Raw genomic sequence first — 20,336 nt, 5'->3', positions numbered from 1 at the left:
CCTCCACCGCTCAGCAACACCCCTGGCAGCGCTCCTGCTCCCAGCTCCACTGCCTGTTTCGGGTCCAGGAGAGCTCCCTCCTTCCTCAAGCTCCGTCCCACAGCTGTGGTAACTGAGCCCAGGCTTCACAGCTGTGGCTGTGACCAGGCAGAGCCAGCCCACCCCTGACAGGGCACAGGCCAGCACTGAGGGCCTAGGAAAAGGCCTGCGGTGCCTGCAGCTAACAGGAAAAGTTCGAAAAAATAAACATATCAAGCCCTTGGCAGAGAAGTGTAAGACATCTGTGAACGTGGTCCAGGAAAAAGTTATCTGAGAGAGAATGAAGGCTAAAATCACAAAACATTAGAGTTAAGTGATTTCATTAGTTGCACAATGTATGCGGATGGAAAAAGTCAGTAACCTCATAAGAGCCTAAACTAGGCTTAAATTCCAATTATGAGTACGTTTTTACCACCTGAAAATTAGACTGATACATTTTTCAAACAGTAGTAATCTGTTATTTCAACTTTTTTTTTTTTCTTTCTTTCTCCAGTTAATAAATAGAAGACAATGATTGATGCACATTAACTCTGAAGTTGTCCAAGATCTGAAATGCAATTTCTCCTAATAAACCTATCTGGGGATTTAAAACACATTCAACTTCATAGAATCTAAATGGTAGTTTTTAAAAATGAATTAATGGACTTTGAGAGTTAAGTTAGCAAATAGCACCTACCACCAAAAGACAACGTCATCAGCTTTATTAAAAATAAAATAAATGAAAAAAAAGGTTGATAATTTATTTTGGAGTGTTTAGAAATTATTCTAAATTTAAAACTGACTTAATAAGTAAAGCTGAATTTTTATTTATTTTTTACTTAATTTCTCCATCTACATCACCACTCATGTTTTTGTCATTTCCTGCTTCCATTCATACAATTTATTTCTTTTAGTTTGTTCCCCAGTCCCAGTAACTTAAAACCTTAAGGACTGAGTCTGCATTCTCCCAGAGAATACTACAATGTAACTGCCATAATTATGTCACTATGACAGAGTGAATGTCTGAATCCTATTTATATTTAGCATCCTGTTTTTTCAAAAACTCCTCTTGGCCCCACTCCCACTCCACCCTGACTCTAATCTTGTGTCCATCATCCAATTACTGCCCACTCATGCATTCCTCCCCGTCCCATCCTCATGATCACGCAGCTGGGGTTGCCCTTCAGCATGTGCTGCCTCATCTGTCTGGAATTCCCTTTCTCCAGCCTGTTTCTCTTCTCAGTTCTTACCTTTATGTTCATATGCACGAATTTACAGTCACCACTAAACCCCATGAACTTTTTCTTTCTCCATTACAGTGTTTCTATCCTACCCTTTCCGAGGCTATCACGGGCTAGGAGAAACTTTTTCACTTTTTGCATTTAATTTCTATATTCCTCTATTCCATTCCTAATATATATATGTGCATATATATATTATTTTTTTTTGCACATCTCTTTGTAGCCTTGCACTTTTAATCAACCTATGTCCACATTTTGCAAGTACACATAGAAACATATCTACACTTTGCAAGACTGTATACCACACCAAACACTGTAATTTCATGCATATTCCCCTAATACCAAATCATACACTGACTCTGTAACATACTACAATGGTAGGACAATAATATCTTTTAATAATACCACTGTATTGATCCATTCTTCCTCTCATTTACTGCTGCTGAGCTCAAATGAGGAGTGTATTGAACATTGCCAAGTTTGTCCTTGCACTTAAACAGCTCTCTTCTTTCACACACACCAAAAAAAAAAAAAGTATATATATACGTACATAGGAAGGATTTGTAGAAACCACCTTCACACTTTTGTACCAAGCAGAATTACTTTCTGCAAAGTACAGAGATGCCATACTAAGCAGATGGGGGCAGCTAGACACGAAGCAGAACAAAGAAAAGCTCGTAGTCAGGCTCAGTAGCATATGAGGTGAATTTTGAACTGGGACAGAAAGGAAAAGGTTCTTTGCTAAACTTTTCTTCTTTATGATAAACTTAGAATGTAATGTTCCGAATTTTCTACTGAGTGCTTGTACTAAGAGGTGAACCACCCCTGGCAACTTTTATGCTTATTATAAATTCTTTTTACATAGAGTTTGTTGGACACTATGTACAGAAGCAGGAACTACTCTGGAAAACTTTGCATTTCAGGTGTTTTCCTTTCTGTTTCATAAAAACAAATCTGATGCAACTAAGTGTCCTCTCTCTAATATTGCTAGACTATAGCCGAATTTGGTATTTGCCTTTTAAAGACCGTATAACCTTTTAAAATCAAGCAGTTTTCATCAGTGCATTTTTAATTGGCACTGTATAATGTAAAATCAAAAATGTTGCATGTATTTCTTCTATTCAGACCTACATCTTAAATCTTCAGCACACAAAGTTGGCTATGTGCTTTTTTGGTCATTTTCCTCTCTTTTTATATGAAGTGACTCATGTAGCTGTGAGCTTAATTGGCATCACTTAAAGTAGTCAGGGAAATGTCATACAGCTCAAAGTGAATGTGTTACTACTGTATCTGATTGAGATCTAAACAAATTCTATATTCGACCCAATAAAGTAAAAGAGGCAAGATTTCCACCTGTTCCAGGAGAGAATAAATACAGCATTCTAAGATATTAATAAAATAATAGTTTAAATCAGACTCCCTTCACTACGACCCCTTTCTTTATTTCAAATAATATCGATACAACAGTAATTTCTGGCTAATTTTCCTTAGGCTAATTAAGCCTAAGATAGCTACCAAATAACTAAAGCCTACTTCTCTGGGGAATATTCTATTCATTTACAAGATGTGTAAGAGAAACAGTTACATGGCATGCAAATATTAAAATAAAAGAGCATGGCTAGGAATTCCAATCAGCAATTTTTCTTTGTATTTCTCCATTAGTGTTTTTTATCATGGCACTATTTGCCTTTGGCATGAGCTCACAACATAAAGAAAACAAAAGAAAAACACTCATTAAGGGTCTTCCACAAATGAAACATTTCTACAGAGGTATACAAAAAGCATCTTTGCGATTTCACAGAAACCATTCTTCAAAATGCCCTCTTGTGATCTTGGGCATGATGCTGAGAGTTCATCGGGTGCTTATTTGATGTCCTGCATACTGTTCTGTCTGCACTAAAATCACTATATGAGAAAGCACTCATATCCTGCAACAGGCCTTTGTTTTAATTTGGGGCAAATATACAAAAACACCAGCTTGCAAGGCACACTAAGACTAGAAGGGTGGGATGCTCTGATACTCATGGCACACTTCATAAGCAAGCATTTCCTCAGCTGGGGCAGAGTAAACTTGACAAAGAAAGCATGGAAAATAAATGGCTGGCATCTGCCTCCAAGGTGTAATTGTTTTATTTTAATCAAACCAGGAACATGAACCTTTCGAACTGCATATTTTTTTCATTACTGCATTATTACCAATAGCAAGGAATCCACAAAACTACAGAACGAGTATCGTGAATTTGAAACCCTGAATAACTGCAATGTTTGGTAAGACCTAAAACCATACCGTGCTTTAAGTATGAACCTACTGTTTCCAGCAACAGATACATTTTCATACTAAAAACAAAGACGTTCCATCTATCTCAAATGTCCTTAACTCTGTACGTGTTCCTTTATTACAAGAAATAACAGCTGCATACAGAAAAAACAGCACTATTTATCAAAGTTCCCCAAGAGTTCAAGCCAATCTCCATTTTTATTCATGATTTTTATCCTGTAACATGCAAGCAAACAAGAAATCACATAATAATAACTCAATCTACACAATTTGCATGGGCACTCTCTATTTCCCATGGAAAATTGTACAAAAAGACCTTCATCACCCTTATTTGAATTCAGGTAACCAGCCAAGTTTTCAAAACATGCTTGTAAATATTCCAAGGTCTTGAGTTGTCGAAGAGATTGTTGCAGGAAGAACATAAACCATAATGGGTAAGAGAAAAAAATATGACCTAACACCTTGCAAAACAGTTTACATGGCTTGAATTCCTCTATTGCATAAGAGCCAAATGAGTTAGCAGGAATGTTATTTTACATTATGCTGTACTACTTACTATGCTCTTTCTCCATGTGTGAACCACACTTTCAGAATTACATTGAACACAGCGCCCCCGGGACTAACTAGTCAAGTGCTAGGGAAGGATGGCATGGTCTAGAATAACAGGCGGGAGCTGAGGGTGTAACTCAGATCTCCTAAACCCAGCCTCCCTTGCAACTTTGAACTCCTTATTTCCTCACTTCCCATTGCCTCACTTTCTCCAAAGACAGCATTCTTTTATTGCACACTGTAAAATATTTTCTATTCTGATGATAATATATTGCTTGTCATCATTACTTTAACTAAGTTATGTCATTTTCTGGATGCATTAAACTGGAAGTACTCGCTTTTTTTTTGCATCCATATACCTGCAGTTCCTAACAGCAGTTTACATGATCTAATAAGGTTGCATGAATATATGTAAGAACTAAATTGGTCCAAAATGTTTAAATTGGCTCCAATCAGATATTAGTGAAATTTGTATTTGCATTTTCCAGTATGGAGTTTAAACCGGGCTGCAAAGCTGTGGAAGCATGATTGATCTGTAACCTAGCCAGTCCCCCTTAAATCAGTTATTCAATACATCTGATGTTAACGATTCTTTATATGTACTTAATCTCCAACAATTAGATAAGGAACGTTAGATTAGTGACACTATGAAGGGAAAGATATTAAAAAGGCCTTTGTCTTCAGACAGAGAAGGTAAAAGCATTCTTTGATGCAATAAAAAGTGAGTATTTACATACTATGCCCTAATAAAGATTTTTTTTTTTCTTTAGTTCTACTGGCTGCACTGGAAGAGCCATAAACATTTAGTAAAATAATCTCAATTTATATTGCTTTGTTCTATGCCTTCAAGTACCGTACATGGCTGTACTCCAGATCAAGTAGTTGTCCTCAAATGCCTTCCAATGAGCACTGCCAGATTCTGTGGTTCAGAAGTAATTTAAAGGCAGAAAGCTGTAGCAAATGAGACCTAATGGAAAACAGAGAATGCTTTAGTTCATCCTAACTGTTTGCAGAAGAGAAATGGAAAACCACAAAGAAAGAAAGGAAAAAGAAAAGGAAGTGCCAAAATGTTGTATTTCTCTCTGCAGATGAAGCTAATGAATCACCAACATCATTACATGGCATGTACAGTGCCTTTTAATGATTTGAGAAATTTATGATATAAACTTGAAATAGAAAAATACTGTCCTTGTGGAACTATAACTTTGTTTTTAAACAGCTTTTTTCCATTTTTCCTTTTTTTCCCCTCCCTTCCTTAACATTGGTGTGTTATTCTTCACTTTCAATCACCTGCATTGAATAAACTAACTCCTCCTGGTTAGAGCAGAGACCATCAACCACTGGTTGTTAAATGCAGCCAACTGTTCATAACTCCAGCAGATGGTTCTCTTCTGCTGGCCAACAGAAACTTTATGGTCCTTTTCCTAATTTCTCTCAAGAGATACAGAAAATCTTTATTTAGAAAGCAATTGCTCCTGCAATACAGTGTCTCCCCTATGCAGTCTATTTTCAGTTAGCCACACTCTTTCCCTTCTCCTCTTCAAAGTATACTGAAAGCAACAAATAGAAATAGACTGACAGCAGACCTGATCTAAAGCCATCGGATGTAACAAAAAGTCTTTTCATCATTGTATACATCATAGACTTTCCTCCTTAAGCCTAATTAACACCATGGCAAACCACACTGCGTGTTCCAGGCTGCCCAGGGAAGTGGTGGAGTTCCCATTCCTGGAGGGATTTAAGAGATGTGTGGACATGGCACTAAGGGACATGGTTTAGTGATAGGACTCAGTAAGCCAGGTTGATGATTGGACTTGGTGACCTTGAAGGTCTTTTCCAGCCTAGACAATTCTAGGATTCTGTCCCTACGCTGTCTGGTGCTCAGAGCACTGATGTGGTGTGGTTGTGCCTGAGGGTACTATCAAGGACATTGGCTTTCTAAAGAACCTTCATGGAGGAGGTGCCTAAATCCCATGGAAATTAACGGCACTTTTCCTGAATACAGACAGTGATAAATGCAAGCCCTCTCAATATGTCAAAAACAAACAAACAAACAAACAAACGAACAAAAAACTACAGCTGGTTCAGGAAAGAAAAACATTTATTTGTTCACATCCATTAAACGACTACATTTTCCTTGGGTTCCTGAAGGTTTTTCCCGCATCCTTTCATGGCGGCACATAAAACAAGAAATGTTTGTGGTGAGGGGTCTCTCCTCACTGCTCTCAGACCAAAGAAGGTGGGATAAATTCATTTTAAACCCATGCTATGCAAAATGCTATTACTGCTCCTGTCCTGTTCTTAAGACTGGAAATTAGGATTGATGCAGTGAGGGTCTGTCCTAAAACAGCTTCCAGAGAGCTTCCCTAGTGCGTAATGAAGCTCTGCCACATGCACTGCTGTGTTTCGTCCCCAGCATGTCCTCCCATCCCAGGAGGGATGGAGACTTCACGATTTCATTTTTTTCCTTGAAGCTTTCATTTACACTGTTAAAAAGTCAAATCGATTACTTTATTCACAGAATACTGAAACACATTTTTCTCAACCTTTCCCAAAATAATTATTTCTTGGGATGAATGCAAGCATAACAGTTTTCAAACTGAAAAGAATTCATCTGGCAAAGTACAGAGGAAAACAGTTATGTGGCTATTAAAAATACAGTTGAACTATAGCATATGCTACAAACACACAGGCATACACATGCATTTTAATAACAACTTAAAAGCAAAATATAGTCTAGCTGAAATACTTTTGATTGCCAAGTAAAACTTTTGTAGGATACCTTCTATGACTTCTTATGACACAGTTTTTAGGGATAATGGTGCATTATGGCTTATTCAGGGTTCCAGTGCAACATGACAATTTAGGAGAATATAATGGTTTTAATAGAAACCAGTTTTACATACTGCATTTAAATTACAGACAAACTCTTCAAAACAGTAACTTTATCCTCAAATAAAAACAGGTGCACAGAAATGTAATGTCTCCAGTTATATATTTTGCTGTTGAATTTTTAGTAGTTTGTTAAACCTTCTTTAATATTTTAGGCAGCTAAGTTCAATACTGAACTTACATGACTTATTTACACTGCTCCTTAACACACACAAAGGGATCTGTCCAGAAGCAAAGTATGCCCTACTTTCAAGATGTTCGTTCTTTAAGATACCTACTGCAGCTATACATTTGGTTAACAGAGAACGAAGAGAAGTTGAAGGTATCTTCAAGAAAACTAAGGATAGACATTTTCAGATTACTGAGCTCCTCTCCAGCCTTACTGTGTGCGCAGTTCTCACATCTGCTGGGGGTAAGGGAGAAATGCCAGGCTCCCCATATTTCCCCAGAAGTTGGCGCACCCCTGACTCAGCTTCTGCCTGCAAGTGGAAGGACACATGGTCTCTACAGTTCCGAAATGAAAGGTTCTCGAGTCCAAACGCTCCTTGGTAATGCTTTTAATTGATACTCCTTGTTAATGCTCTCAAATCTCCTTGTTGACACTCCGGCTGGAAATTCCTGGGGTTAGGATACTCTTTAGAGAATGAGAAGCAAACTCATTTGCACAACAGTCTGAAACATAACAGTGCATGGAATGAGGAACAACCTACAGCACTGCTGGTCAGAAAAGGAGGGTGCAAGAGCAAAAAGTTACTAAGATGCTCAGCAGAGCAGAAAAGGAGGAAAACTAAAATACCTGAGAACACATCTCAAACTTCCCTAGGAATTGCAAAATCACGTATTTTCAAAAGTAAGCACCAAAGAAGCATTTTATTTAAATACAACATTTTTTCCATATTGCCATATGAAAGCAATCGGTACTTCTAAATGGCATGACAGTGATAATATCTTAACAAGACAAGACAGCAGGAAATAAACTGTAGACAACAAAAATGATTACTCTGTTGATATTCTCACTGAGACCAAACTCAACTGTTAAAACATTGTATTACTGTATTCCAGTACGATACAGACAGCCTTCTCATATTGCCACAATGAAGACTTCTGAGGAAAGGCACATATGGGTGCTCATCCTTATATAGAACTATGCATAAATACATTAATTTCTGTTTTTAGGAAAAAAAACACACACACACACCAACAAAAACAACAGTCACACTGCAAAATCCACATTTCTTGGCCGGGGAGCTGTTGTTAGAATACATCTTTCAAAGGGAGGAGTCAGATGAAATCAGTAGGCTGAGCTTCTGTCACAGTTCAAGTCTAGAGTTTTAATTTTGCCATGGTCATTTTCTCTTAATAAGGTTCATTTTGTAAATATGTATCAATTGCTCCATAGACTTTTAGTGACAGATAAAAACAATGCAAAAATAACTGTAACTTAGACTTGTTTATGGAATCCGTACCGTTTTTGGTCCACTTTCTGTTGTGTTACAGGCAATTATTTCTGGTCAGGCACAGATACATTGGCAGAGAGCCTCCTGGGCCCTTGCTCTAAGGTAGCTTGATGAGGTGTGTTCCCAGCTGCACAGCTGGTCACAGCTCCTGGGATTCCTCCATACTGACCCATCACATCGATAAATATCAGGGTTTTAAAAATTATTGTATAAAGTACCTCCTGAAGAAGAGAGGTGCTGTTCTATATAAAGCATACGTAGCATAAATAAACTTTTTCTGCACTAGTTGGATACTTTTGCTTTATTTTAAAAATTTCAGTAAGGTAGGTCTTTGAGTCAAAAGCAGTGGAGAAAGATGAAAATATTTGGTCTCAGTGGGAAAAAAAAAAAAAAAAAGCAATTTTGGCAGCTTCTACAACTAGTTTCACTCCGTTAGGCTTTTTATTTTTTTTTTTTTTTATGCACTGCAAATATTGTTAACCCAATGCCATACGTGCAAAACTGTAGTGCTGAAATTCTGAATTCTACCCAATGATTTTCAGTACTATGCTTTTTCTGTAGAGACCCAAGGATTTTATACAGTTGTCATTAAAACACAATGCATATTTGAAATATTTACCAAATTAATCACCTTCAGCCTAACTTACTTGGTCAGATAATGCTCATAACAAAGAAGTGTCACAACACATTCTCATTAAGCAGGGCAGAAGAGTTATATTTGCACACTGCAAAAACAAAGACAACTGCCACCTTAATTTATCTATTAACACAAACACATACAGAAAACATACTAAAAAGGCTACTTCCTTATACTGTGGCTTATCAAACAAAAAGAAAATAAAAATATTGGCTCAATGTAATGAGATCTTCCACGCCACCACCATGTGTAGGGAAAATCCATTAAAACAGCGTGCCATAAAGTCCCTGAAACACAAAGAGGTCTGTATCAGCAGCAAAGATGGTGATTATAGGTGTCAATAGCAAATTTATGCAGCTGGTGAAAATGGAGGAAGGAGGAAGGTCATAATCAGCTAATTAATTTATAATGTACTCTTAGTTGCTCTTTACAAATATGATTATCATTCAATAAATGGAGAAGCTCTAGCTAAACAACATGGTGATGTTTATCTGGAACATTATCTTAATAGTAATTAGCACTAATATAATCTCACATTAAAAAATATTTTATTTTTCTTAATAGTTTATATGCCTAATTCTCTATATTCTAACATGTATTTCTCAAATTTATTTACACAACTGTAAATAATATTGGTCTCAAGGGCTCCTAAATAGTCAGCCTTCCAATCACTCAGTACAGATGTTAACAATAAAATTTGAATGGATTAGCACATCAGTACAAAAATCTACATGGCTTTTAGCAAATACAGCTTCTACTTTTATTTTCATTGTGTGATTGATAAAACATTACTATCTGTACAGCACATCTACTTTGAAATCCAACGAAAATAACTCTACAGTTTTTTTAAGCTACTTTTGAAGTTCACTCAGATTAATAATACTCAAAGTTAACACTGCATGTTTATTTATATTTCTATGCTGCCAGGGAAGCACATTTAAATATTGCCTCAGAAAAAGTTTACAGTATGCAGTGTCTACTGCAAACCAAATTCATTTGGAGAACACTGATGTGGCAGACTTGAAACTACAAAAATACATTCAATTATGACTCATCAGTGCTGTTTTCCTAACTGTTCATAAAAACAAATAGGTAAAAGTCTTCAGAAAAACAACAACAAACTGGCATTTATTTGTTTTTAATAACATCAATATTAACTAATTCTGAGGTTTTACTGTAGGATAATGCTTCTAATACAGACAAAAATGAACTCTAAGGTCCTAAACCTATAGTCCATTTTAGACAAAGTCACAGAACTGCACCGAGACTCATTCATCTAGTTAGAACTATTCATATTCTTATAGTTATAAATGTGCTTAACTACGTACTGAATTAAGCCCAGGCTGGAGTAAAATATACCTCAAATTCAATAGCAACATGTGGTTTCTCAACTAAATTTATGTTCAGACTAAAACACCCATTTCATATGGGGAGAGATTCATATAGCCAGCCCCACAAAACAAAGCCAAATTGGTTGGGAGGTACAAATACTGATGCAGTTCCTCATGGAAAATGAACTACAAAACAGATATTGGTTAGAAAGTTTCATGTGCTTCTACAGGGCCTCTTAGCCTGGATTTTTGTTACTTTTCAATACCTGAAAATACGTATATAAGACAGCTAGATTAATAAAAACATCTAAGCAGGCCAGATGTTTAGCTATTAATGAGCCCATCTACTCTGCATATACACTGTTAAAAAGTTAGACCAGGAGACTATTGTCATCTGCTGCAGGTTTTGGCCTTGTAAACACAGATCCTATGGTTTCACCTCTGGATACAATGGTGATGAAGACTGCTGCAGAATCAATATAGAACGAGAAAGCAAAGACATTCAGCTGCCTGAGTAAGGTACATAATGAACAACATAATACAAATAATAATAATTAATGATCTTGGTATGGTGCTAAGTTTCTCCTCCTTATGTGAAAATTATTTGTTTAATCATGTGAACAGAAATAAAATTAGCACACACATATCAAAAAAATATTTCCTAACTAACGCTTAAAAAGTCTTTAATTGACACCTTCTAGTCCATAGTACGGTAGAGGTAACTGTCCTACCTAAGATGAACTCGTCAGCCACTCCCAGGAGAGTAAGTCTGTGAATATGACTAAATCTTCTGTTCTCTCCATTGCATTGGGTTCACGCTGCATCTCAGGCTGTGCCTGGCACAGGAACATGCCACGACAAAACCACCCTTTCTGTTTGTAGGAAGGTTCCCTCTATTATGGGTCTCTAGGATAAGGAATGGGAGTAGCTACCTATTCCCTCTTCCTGGTACAGCTGAGCTCCCTTCATGACTAGTCGACTTCTGCAAGCAACAAGAGCAAATTATTTCACTTTTGATTTTTGTACAGCTCTCAGTATTTCATTATGTATTTATTATTTTTGCTGGCCCCAGAAAAAGTCAGGAAAGAATTCTGACTCTAGGGTGAGTTAGATCAAAACATCTTTGGGAACTCCTCCTACAGCACCTTCCTGAAGGTTGCCACCAGACCAAAACTCCAGCCCTTAATTTCAAAATTAAGAGATTCCTACTAAATGCAGAGTGGCAGTTCTTTACATTAAATGCAGGAAAACTCCTCCTTTTGGTGGCTTGCCATTTTATGTTCCCTACAGCTGTTGTGCTAGAGACACGGAATGTAATGCATTACAACGTCCAAATATTAAACAGAAAGAGAAAATACTCCTTGTTTCAAAGTATAATAATAGTATCAGAGCCTCAAGAATACTGCTGTGAACACACATTTTGGTACTAGTGAGAATGCTATTTTATTTGTCTAAAAAAAAAAAAAAAAAAAAAGAACTAACCTGAAAGTCAACAAGTTGACCTGCTGTAACAAGTCCTTCTTCTCTTTATTATTAATCTGAATTATTTTGTAATTAAGATTTATGATATTTAAAACAATCTTTCATACAATTAATTTATTAATTAACAATTTGTCGTATTATCTCCCTTAGACACTGAAAATAAATGTGGGAATGTGATTTTCAAATTCAAAACCAGGTCTTTATTGCTGAGGTCTGTCCTTTACAAATAGATTTACTATAATTTTGTGTGCACGCACACACACTACTGAAGGCAGTGGTATTATATTCTGCCACTAAACCACAAATGTAATTACAAGTTGGAATTTCTGGGCCGAATTTCAATATTAAACACATAGTTAACAATGCCTAAGGAAATGCTACTAACCCCCATTTGTCCCCCTGCCCTCAAGCCTAGAAAAAGGAACTTTACACTAGTGATTCTACATCATATCTCATGGGATTAGACAGAGGAAACAGGACGAAAAAAGTGAAAATACTACAGGAGCATCTAAATTACATTTTGAAAAGTAAGAAATATTAACCAGAATAACAGCAGTATCTGTATACCTAACACATATACAGGGACCAAATGACACGAAAATGTTATACTAGTTGTTATTTTATCTCCATGACTTTCTTTTTGAGTTAAGTGTTTAATACAGCAATAAAACTAAACACATCAAGTATCTTTCTACATCTTTCTATTGATAAATATGTTTCAAAAGCAGATCCTAAGAAGCCAACCCTTCCAAAAGCATGTGCCTCCTTCAAAAGATTAAAAGACAAGTAACTAAAACCTCAACTAACATATGTTTTTTTTCAGAGTTTGATGACTGACCTCAAATTTCTTCCTGCAATGAGTTTAAATATGACTTAACAGCTGGGAATCAGACTTCAGCCAAAGACCAGTATTATTTTGCCAACAAGTTCTCCTGTGAAGGTATATTGAACTTTTACAGCTTTCATCACAGCTACTAAGTAACAGTGAACATGATTTAGAAGAGGTGAGACTCAAGTACAAAGCAAAACCTGAACTACAAGTAAGCTGATGTACACTAAAATAACTCAAATGAAACCCAAGAATAGTGGTTGGTCCCTTATTTTTCAAAATATTTATTTCAACTTTAGCTTCTGCCATGAAAAATGAATCAGCCTCCAAGTATATCCTAAGTTCTCTCTGCAATGTGAAGAAAAAAAAACGGTTGGATTCTGTTATAAAAGCTTTTACTGAAGTTGGGAGGAGCAAAACTGTATTTTCATTCATCTTACGGTCAAAACTGGCTATTTTTATTTTTTCTCTCATTATCAAAAAGATACCTGAGGTCACACCATGTAAAAAAACACTATGAACTAATCTTATCTATACTTTCACTAATGTGATGTTTTCTTTGTAAAAGCTTTTAAAGTTCTTAGATTCACAATATCTGTTTTTATTTTAATTGAAAATGCATTAAATTAGCAACTAAAATACAATGATGTGAATAATATTTTTCATCTTTTTGGTAAAAGGGTGATGGCTGGCAACTGGAGAGTTTAAGTATTTTCTTATCCTACACAGAAAAATAGTATTTCCTATAATTTTGATTGTGCACCATATTCATGCATTTGTGTTCTATTCATTTAAAAATATAGTATTAAGTGGGATAAAGAACAAATACTAAAAGCTATACAAATGCATTTCATTATTAAGATCAACATTTTGGTCAATATTATGGACTTGTAAAATTTGAGACTCCAGTAAAATAAAAATAGTGCAAATACTGCTTAAAAGTTTTGATACCTGTTTTACATACACAGCAGTATCACATCATATTGCTGCCTTTACTTGAGGAGCACACTGTTTATTCTTAACTCTGAAATGCATTAGTCTTGCATTCTTTGAAATGTGCATTTTTATCTTATTTCAGAAATCATTGAAATTACAAAAAAAAGTATGAGTATACAAGGATACACATAATACTAAAAAAAAAAAAATCCTCCAATCTACACCACTCAAAATACTTTTTTGTTGCTGTTGTTAATTTCAACGCAAAACTCAGCACCTGACTTATCTCTGTAACAAAAAAAAAATAAAAATGAATGGATGAAGACTAATAAGCTAACGGAAAAAATCAAAGTCCCTTAAAGTCAATAACAGAACTTCCATTTGTGGGAAGTATTACTTTTATAGAGGAATCAACATTTTTTCCTTTGAAGTTTACATCTTATGTACAGCAAACCTAATAGAACCATGTCTATCAAACTGTACATCTTTGGTATTTCACTGACCATTAGAAGATTAAAATCTAGGAGCAAATACATATCCTTGGAAAACAGTAAGATAGAAAAATATAGTTTAAAAGCCCCAAGCCTTTTATTATGTAAAGTGAGGTGCAGTTAAGCTTTATTTCTACTGGCTGTTATGTGATTTAGATCTCTTTCTTGATCTTCCAAGTGACCCTTCTCTGCACTGGCAAGTCTTTCTCTATTTTGTATTTGCTGTGACAGTGAGATACAAACTAATACGAGCAGAATATTTGGACAAATAGATGGAAAATGGTCTTTATAAATATTTGAAAATATCATTTTCCCTATAAAATCACGAAAATTCTTTCATTAACACCAAATGTACATTAATATGGATCAGATAGGGAATTGCAAAAACTCGTCAATTTTTCTCTCCAAAGAAATGCACTCCTCTCTCGGACTGTCCCTATTTATATGGCTCTCTGGTGACAATATGGACCTGCTTCACAAAGGCAAGTCATCTTTCTCCTCTAGCTAGGATGGGACCTGACAGGTAATCAGGCCTGTCCTGTCATCCTCTTCATAAAAGTGGATAAAACTCCATCTAAAAATCTATAAAGCCTTCTATCCCTCTGCCTATCAAAGGGCTACATTAAAACCTCATCAGTTACAAGCCAACAGACAACATTTTCTCAGTTTTATTACGTAATAGTCCTTTCTGCCCTTCACATTGAGATTAGGAAGTCATCTGAGAAACCACAATCTTCTACCCAACAGCTTTATAATTTGCCTTATGGCAGACTTCTTTGTTCAATGGTCTGACTACTTCACCTGAGATTAGCACCGTCTTGCTGTTTCATTTTGATAAAATTATGAATAATTACAGATATACAGTCAGAGAGAAATCTGGGTACTGAGAAAGTTATCATAAACAACACAGGCAGCATAAGGAGAGCGTTACTCTGCACTTGCATTTCTTTGTTAAGTATTTCTGGGTGGTTGGTGATGACAAAAGGTAGGCAGCACTAACCTGCTAATTTAGCTAAACCAAACATAGTAAGTATATGTGTAAGAGAGGGAAAAAATGGGCATTCTGCTAGATCCTGAAAGATCAGCACCAGGTATCCACTGAAGTACTGAAGCCACAATATTTATGTAGCCCTTAAAATGAATCTCAGCTGCTCAACTCTCCAAAATCTGCCTGTGATCTGCAGCCTGACTCTTCTAACACATTCATCCAAAACGACTACCTTAAACCATGTCATCCCCTCCACAGCTAGTACTAAAAGCATCATGTAAAGCTTATACTCATCATACACTGCCATTGAACTTATCACTTGATAACAGCAAGACTATTTGCAGACTCTTGTAATGTGTTTTCAGTGTTCATTTTTAGAAAGAGCAGCAAAATTGCAGTAGTCATATTACAAATGTCATATGGTCAGGCCAGTAAAGCATACTGCAAACAAAGAAATCAGTAGAGACGTTGTTCCTGAAAGCTACTGTTTCCAAACTGATGCTAAATTATTTGGAGGATAATATCTCTCTATGTTGGCATCTGCCTGAAGTTTTTGTTCTATACATACTTAAAGGTTTCCAAGTGCCATATGGCCATAAGCTACTGAAAATATTTAGCGTTGATAGAGAGCAACCCTGTCGGTCTTATAAACTTCTCTATAGAGAAGACTGCAGAGCAAGCAAGTGGATTGCAATCAAGTCTTTCCATCAGTAGCCAGACAGTACCAAGTACAGACTTTACAAACTGTATACACTAGTACATCTGCATCTACTTCACATCTTGAGTGAAGGAGCTCTGTGTGGAAACAAATTTGGCACTTAGTTTTCAAGGAGCAGCAGCAGAATTCAAGACTCGGTTCATTAGTACACGACAGGGATGTAAAAGCGAAGCTGTGCTGGTTGTAGATACAAAACAGAGTGACATACCAACCCGACAGTCGCAGTATCAAAGCTCTAACAAGAAAAAACAACAGTATAAGAACAGCAACCTACACAGACCAGGCTGTGACTGAGCAAAGCTCTCTGGAGGTAGGATGCCAAACCCCACTGCTGAAAAGATGACTGTACTTTAGAATTAAAAAGGAAGGGAAAGAATTTGCTCTCTCTTGATAGTGTCTGCACTGAAAAGAGAAACAAAGGCACCTGTGAATTATCCTTTGGCAGCACTTCTCTGCTTCTGTGGTTTAAAGATAGAGACTGCAACAGCTGCATTGCTAACTTGGATGCCTCAGTTTAGTCCAAAAATCCCTTTGTGGGATGAACACCAACCTTTAACATACCTATCTAAACATCTGTGTGCTACATTCAGAACTAAACCAATTATTCTCAGTCAACTCTGGCATGGGGAGGAGGACATGACCAAAAGAACCCAACAAGAACAAAAAAACCCTCACAAGTACCTGAAAACTTAGTTCTGAGTCTACAAACATTCATTCCACAAATCTGCGTGTTGTGACTCACTTTCTGCTATGCTTAGACCCAAACAAGAATCACTGTTTCTCAACAACCATGAAAAGCAGTGTCATCCAAAATCCTCCTTTACTCAAATAGTACTTTTACAAAATATGCTATCCAACAGTTTTAGTGCACTGTGAGCTGTTCTGCATAATCAGATATAAACATCACTCATATGAACTTTTTTTTTTGGTCAAATGCTATGCCTGAGTTTCAGCACTCAGAAATTCTCTGAAGTTAGGAAGTGAACAACGGAGAGAATTCATTTACCTTAAAAAAAGTAAAAGCAAATTCTTTCAAATAATAGAAGTCACATTTGATCCATTATCAAACTCACCCTGTTTTATATTAAAAATTTGAAGTACCAAGAAATATTCTAGGTAAGTGTGTATTCATGTGTGAGCAGTGATTAGCTAAGGATTTCAGACTGGCTGGTGGGCTGAAAGATGAGATCATCAACTTGAGTTTTCAGCTCATTACCATTGCCACTATCCAAACCATTAAGTCACAACTGGAAATACATACCATTCATATTATAAAGGAGTTGCACTTGGGATTACTTGAAAATGACAGAAGACAGAAAAATAATGGATCTATGGACCATTTACTCACTGCTGAGTTATGAATATGGGACAATTTTAAAAAAATAATAATGCCATCACAATTTAAATATCCGAGCCACAAAAGAACCACATACAGAATTAACAAAATATTAAGGCTGAAGTGGGCAAAGGTAGCATAGAGGTGTTCAGAATCATTCAAAGCCCAGCAGTCTCATATGCTTTGGCTTCATTTAATGTCTGATTTTTTTCATGAGTAATATTAACTTCCACATGATAGCCAACACCAAACAGATCATGCCATGGATTTTACAGGCACAGTCTCATTTTGCTTTTCTAATGAAATGTACAAGTAATTAACCATCAACATTGATATAGCGCAGAAATTACAAGTCCCTATTAACTAAACAAAATATAAAATATCTCTGAGATTTCAAATAACTGTGGAGATCTGCAAGCATCCCCTGAAAGATCAGGGCTTCTCTTGTCAAGGCTTGTAAATACATTCATTCACGCTGCACAAATACCCTCCTTGGAAGCATCCATGAGGAATCTGATGTCCTGTGCATTGCACAAGGACTCCTGGTATGTAAAATGTAACTTTGGTTTCTATCTTAAGTCTAGTCCTCATCTTTGCCCAGGTGACTAGTTTGGGCACTTCTTTTCCCTCAAAGTCCTACAAGTCAGAGAACTCCTCTGCTACTCTTTTCTTTATCAGGATGATCATACCATCCTACAGTGGTGTCAAGGCTTTTTCTTCCCCTATTCCTATGAAGACTTTTATAGATAATGCTGCAGTTCTCATCCTCTTCCACTCAGGATACTTGAAGACTCTAAAGCTTTAACAGCTCTTGCCTTTTACTCCAAATACCTTGTTTACAGAGTTCAAATGTACAGAGCAAATTTACAGAGCAAATGTAGCACCATACAGTTTCTGTAGATCCTTTCTTTCTGAGCAGACCTTTAATTCCCCATCAGATATAACGATATAAACCAAAGAAATAATATTTTCCCAAGAAATAAACCAAAACAGGAAGAAAAAACCACAACAAAATACCAGCACTTTCACTGTGGAAGAGGTTAGGTGAATGATCCTCTGACTGGAATAACACCTTATGGGGGTTGAGAACCAGTATGAAATTTAAGCACCAATGATGGAGGTCACAGGAGAAATATGGGCAAAATGAAAGGTAACAGTTCACAAGCATGAGATGATGTTCCCACAAGCTCTGCAGGAACTCACGTATGCATTGATGAGCTATTACTGCTCATGTTAATCTTGTTTAAACCCATCTCCATACCAGAAAAATGAGAGAGAGCAAACAATATCAATCTCTTAATAGGTCTCCCAGGGGGTTCCAGAGAACTACAAAACAATTAATTTGATGTACATATTGAGCAAATTGATAGGAACTGTTAGGAAGAATGGAATTCTTTAAACACAGAGCTAGATACAACATGCTGGGGAAGAGTCAACATGGCATTTGTAGAATTGCCTCATAAATCTGTTAGCATTGCTAGCTAATCAATGTATGTGAGGACAAGCATGATCAATAAACTAGTCTGATCTCCAAACAAGCAAATAACTTGTTAACAGATGGGAAATAAAAGATGGCATTAGGCATTTGTTTTTTCTTAATGAAAGCAGGTCGATATTGGCGTTCCACAGGAGTTTTGATGGGACACAGTTGAATAAATAGGTTAGAAGAGGGGGAAGAACAGTGTACAGAAGTCTGCTGCTGATACTAAGTTACTCATATCAATACAAAAAAAAAAAAAGCTGTAATAGAATTATGAATAATCTCACATAAGAAGGGAATAAATAGTAAAAGTGGAAGATAAAATTCAGTGTTGATGAGTATAAAGAACAGCATGGAATGGTGGTGAGGATGGTTGGGGAAGAAACCAACCCTAACCCTATACAGGCTCTGGATATCACCAATCAATTTCACAATTTCAGCAATCTGGCACTTATAAGAGTCATATTTATGAAAATGTCCACTTACTTTCAATAGCAGTCAAATATCAAATACTGTTAAAAATCATCAGGATCACAGAACAACAGAGAACATACCATGTCAGCATTTAAATGACAGGCACTGCACACTATGTTGTCTAGTTTGCATGCATTCCTCCAGTCTCAAAATAAGATGTAGCAGAACTAGGAAAGGCAGAGAGAACAGCAAGTATGATCAAAGGTATGAAATGGCTTCTGTACACAGAACTAAACAGATACAGATATTTCCAACCTGGAAGACAAGCGACCAAGTTGGTATCAAAGCAATCTGTGATAAACAGAGCAGCATTAACAGCAGTGGATAAGGAATCATTTGTCTCTTACAAGAACAAAGAAGCATCAAATGAAATTATCAGGTAGCAAGTTCAAAACAAAAGAAGGCACTTCTAACACATACATTGTTCTACTGTAGAACTCTCTGCACAGGATATTGTGGATGATAAAAGTGCACATGGATTTAAAAACAATCAGACAAACTAATGGAAGAAAAATCTATCAAGGGCTATTAAACGCAAGATACCATCTCTGTTTCAGGAAGCTTGTGAGATGCAGATTGCTGAAAGCTGGGAAAATATACTGGGAAAGCACTACTACGTGCTTGCCTTTTACAGTCTTCCCATGGCATCTGCTGCTGGTCACTGGCAGAGACAGAATAGGTTACAGCAGCAGCACAGCGCTGCAGGAGTTGGATCCAGAGAGCAAAACATAAAAGTAGTAAGGGTCCAGTATCCATGTTTCGTTCAGATGGTATCACTTTCAGCTGGAGCCAGTCTGATCCCACAGGCCAGATGGGTATTACCTATTTGAAAACATCTTTTGGTTTAGTGTCACCCAAGAAGAAGCCTGTTTGCGTGCTCGGAGGCCATTTTGCAACACACACATGTCTGCAGGAAGCAGGGACAATGAGCGGACTTGCTTCTGAAACATGCTCCTGACCTAAACCAAAATGCTCATGCAGATACATCTGTGCCCAACTGTTGGAGCACTTGCCTTGAGAACTTGATTGCTCTCCTGAATCACTGACCCTTCTAAATCCATCAGATGCACTTCTGAACATGAGGTGCCCCAATGGGTGACTGTGACCAAAACGAGCCTTTCTACAGGACTGGTCCTGCAGCATCCTCCCAGCTACATCCCACTCTACCTAATGCTCTCTTGGTACAATTGTACAATTAG

At 36.8% G+C, this 20,336-nt stretch overlaps 1 protein-coding gene across 3 annotated transcripts in view; it reads right to left on the bottom strand.

Annotated features, from left to right (window-relative positions):
• The window catches only part of NR3C2 (nuclear receptor subfamily 3 group C member 2), a gene marked incomplete at its 5' end in the record, with an annotated part of 199,046 nt that overhangs the window by 136,421 nt on the left and 42,289 nt on the right, over window positions 1–20,336 (bottom strand). The window lies entirely within an intron of this gene.

The sequence above is a fragment of the Aythya marila genome, assembly GCF_965140915.1.
Source record: "Aythya marila genome assembly, chromosome: 4".
Taxonomy (NCBI): Eukaryota; Metazoa; Chordata; class Aves; order Anseriformes; family Anatidae; genus Aythya; species Aythya marila.
This window is presented reverse-complemented; position numbering and strand designations above follow the sequence as displayed.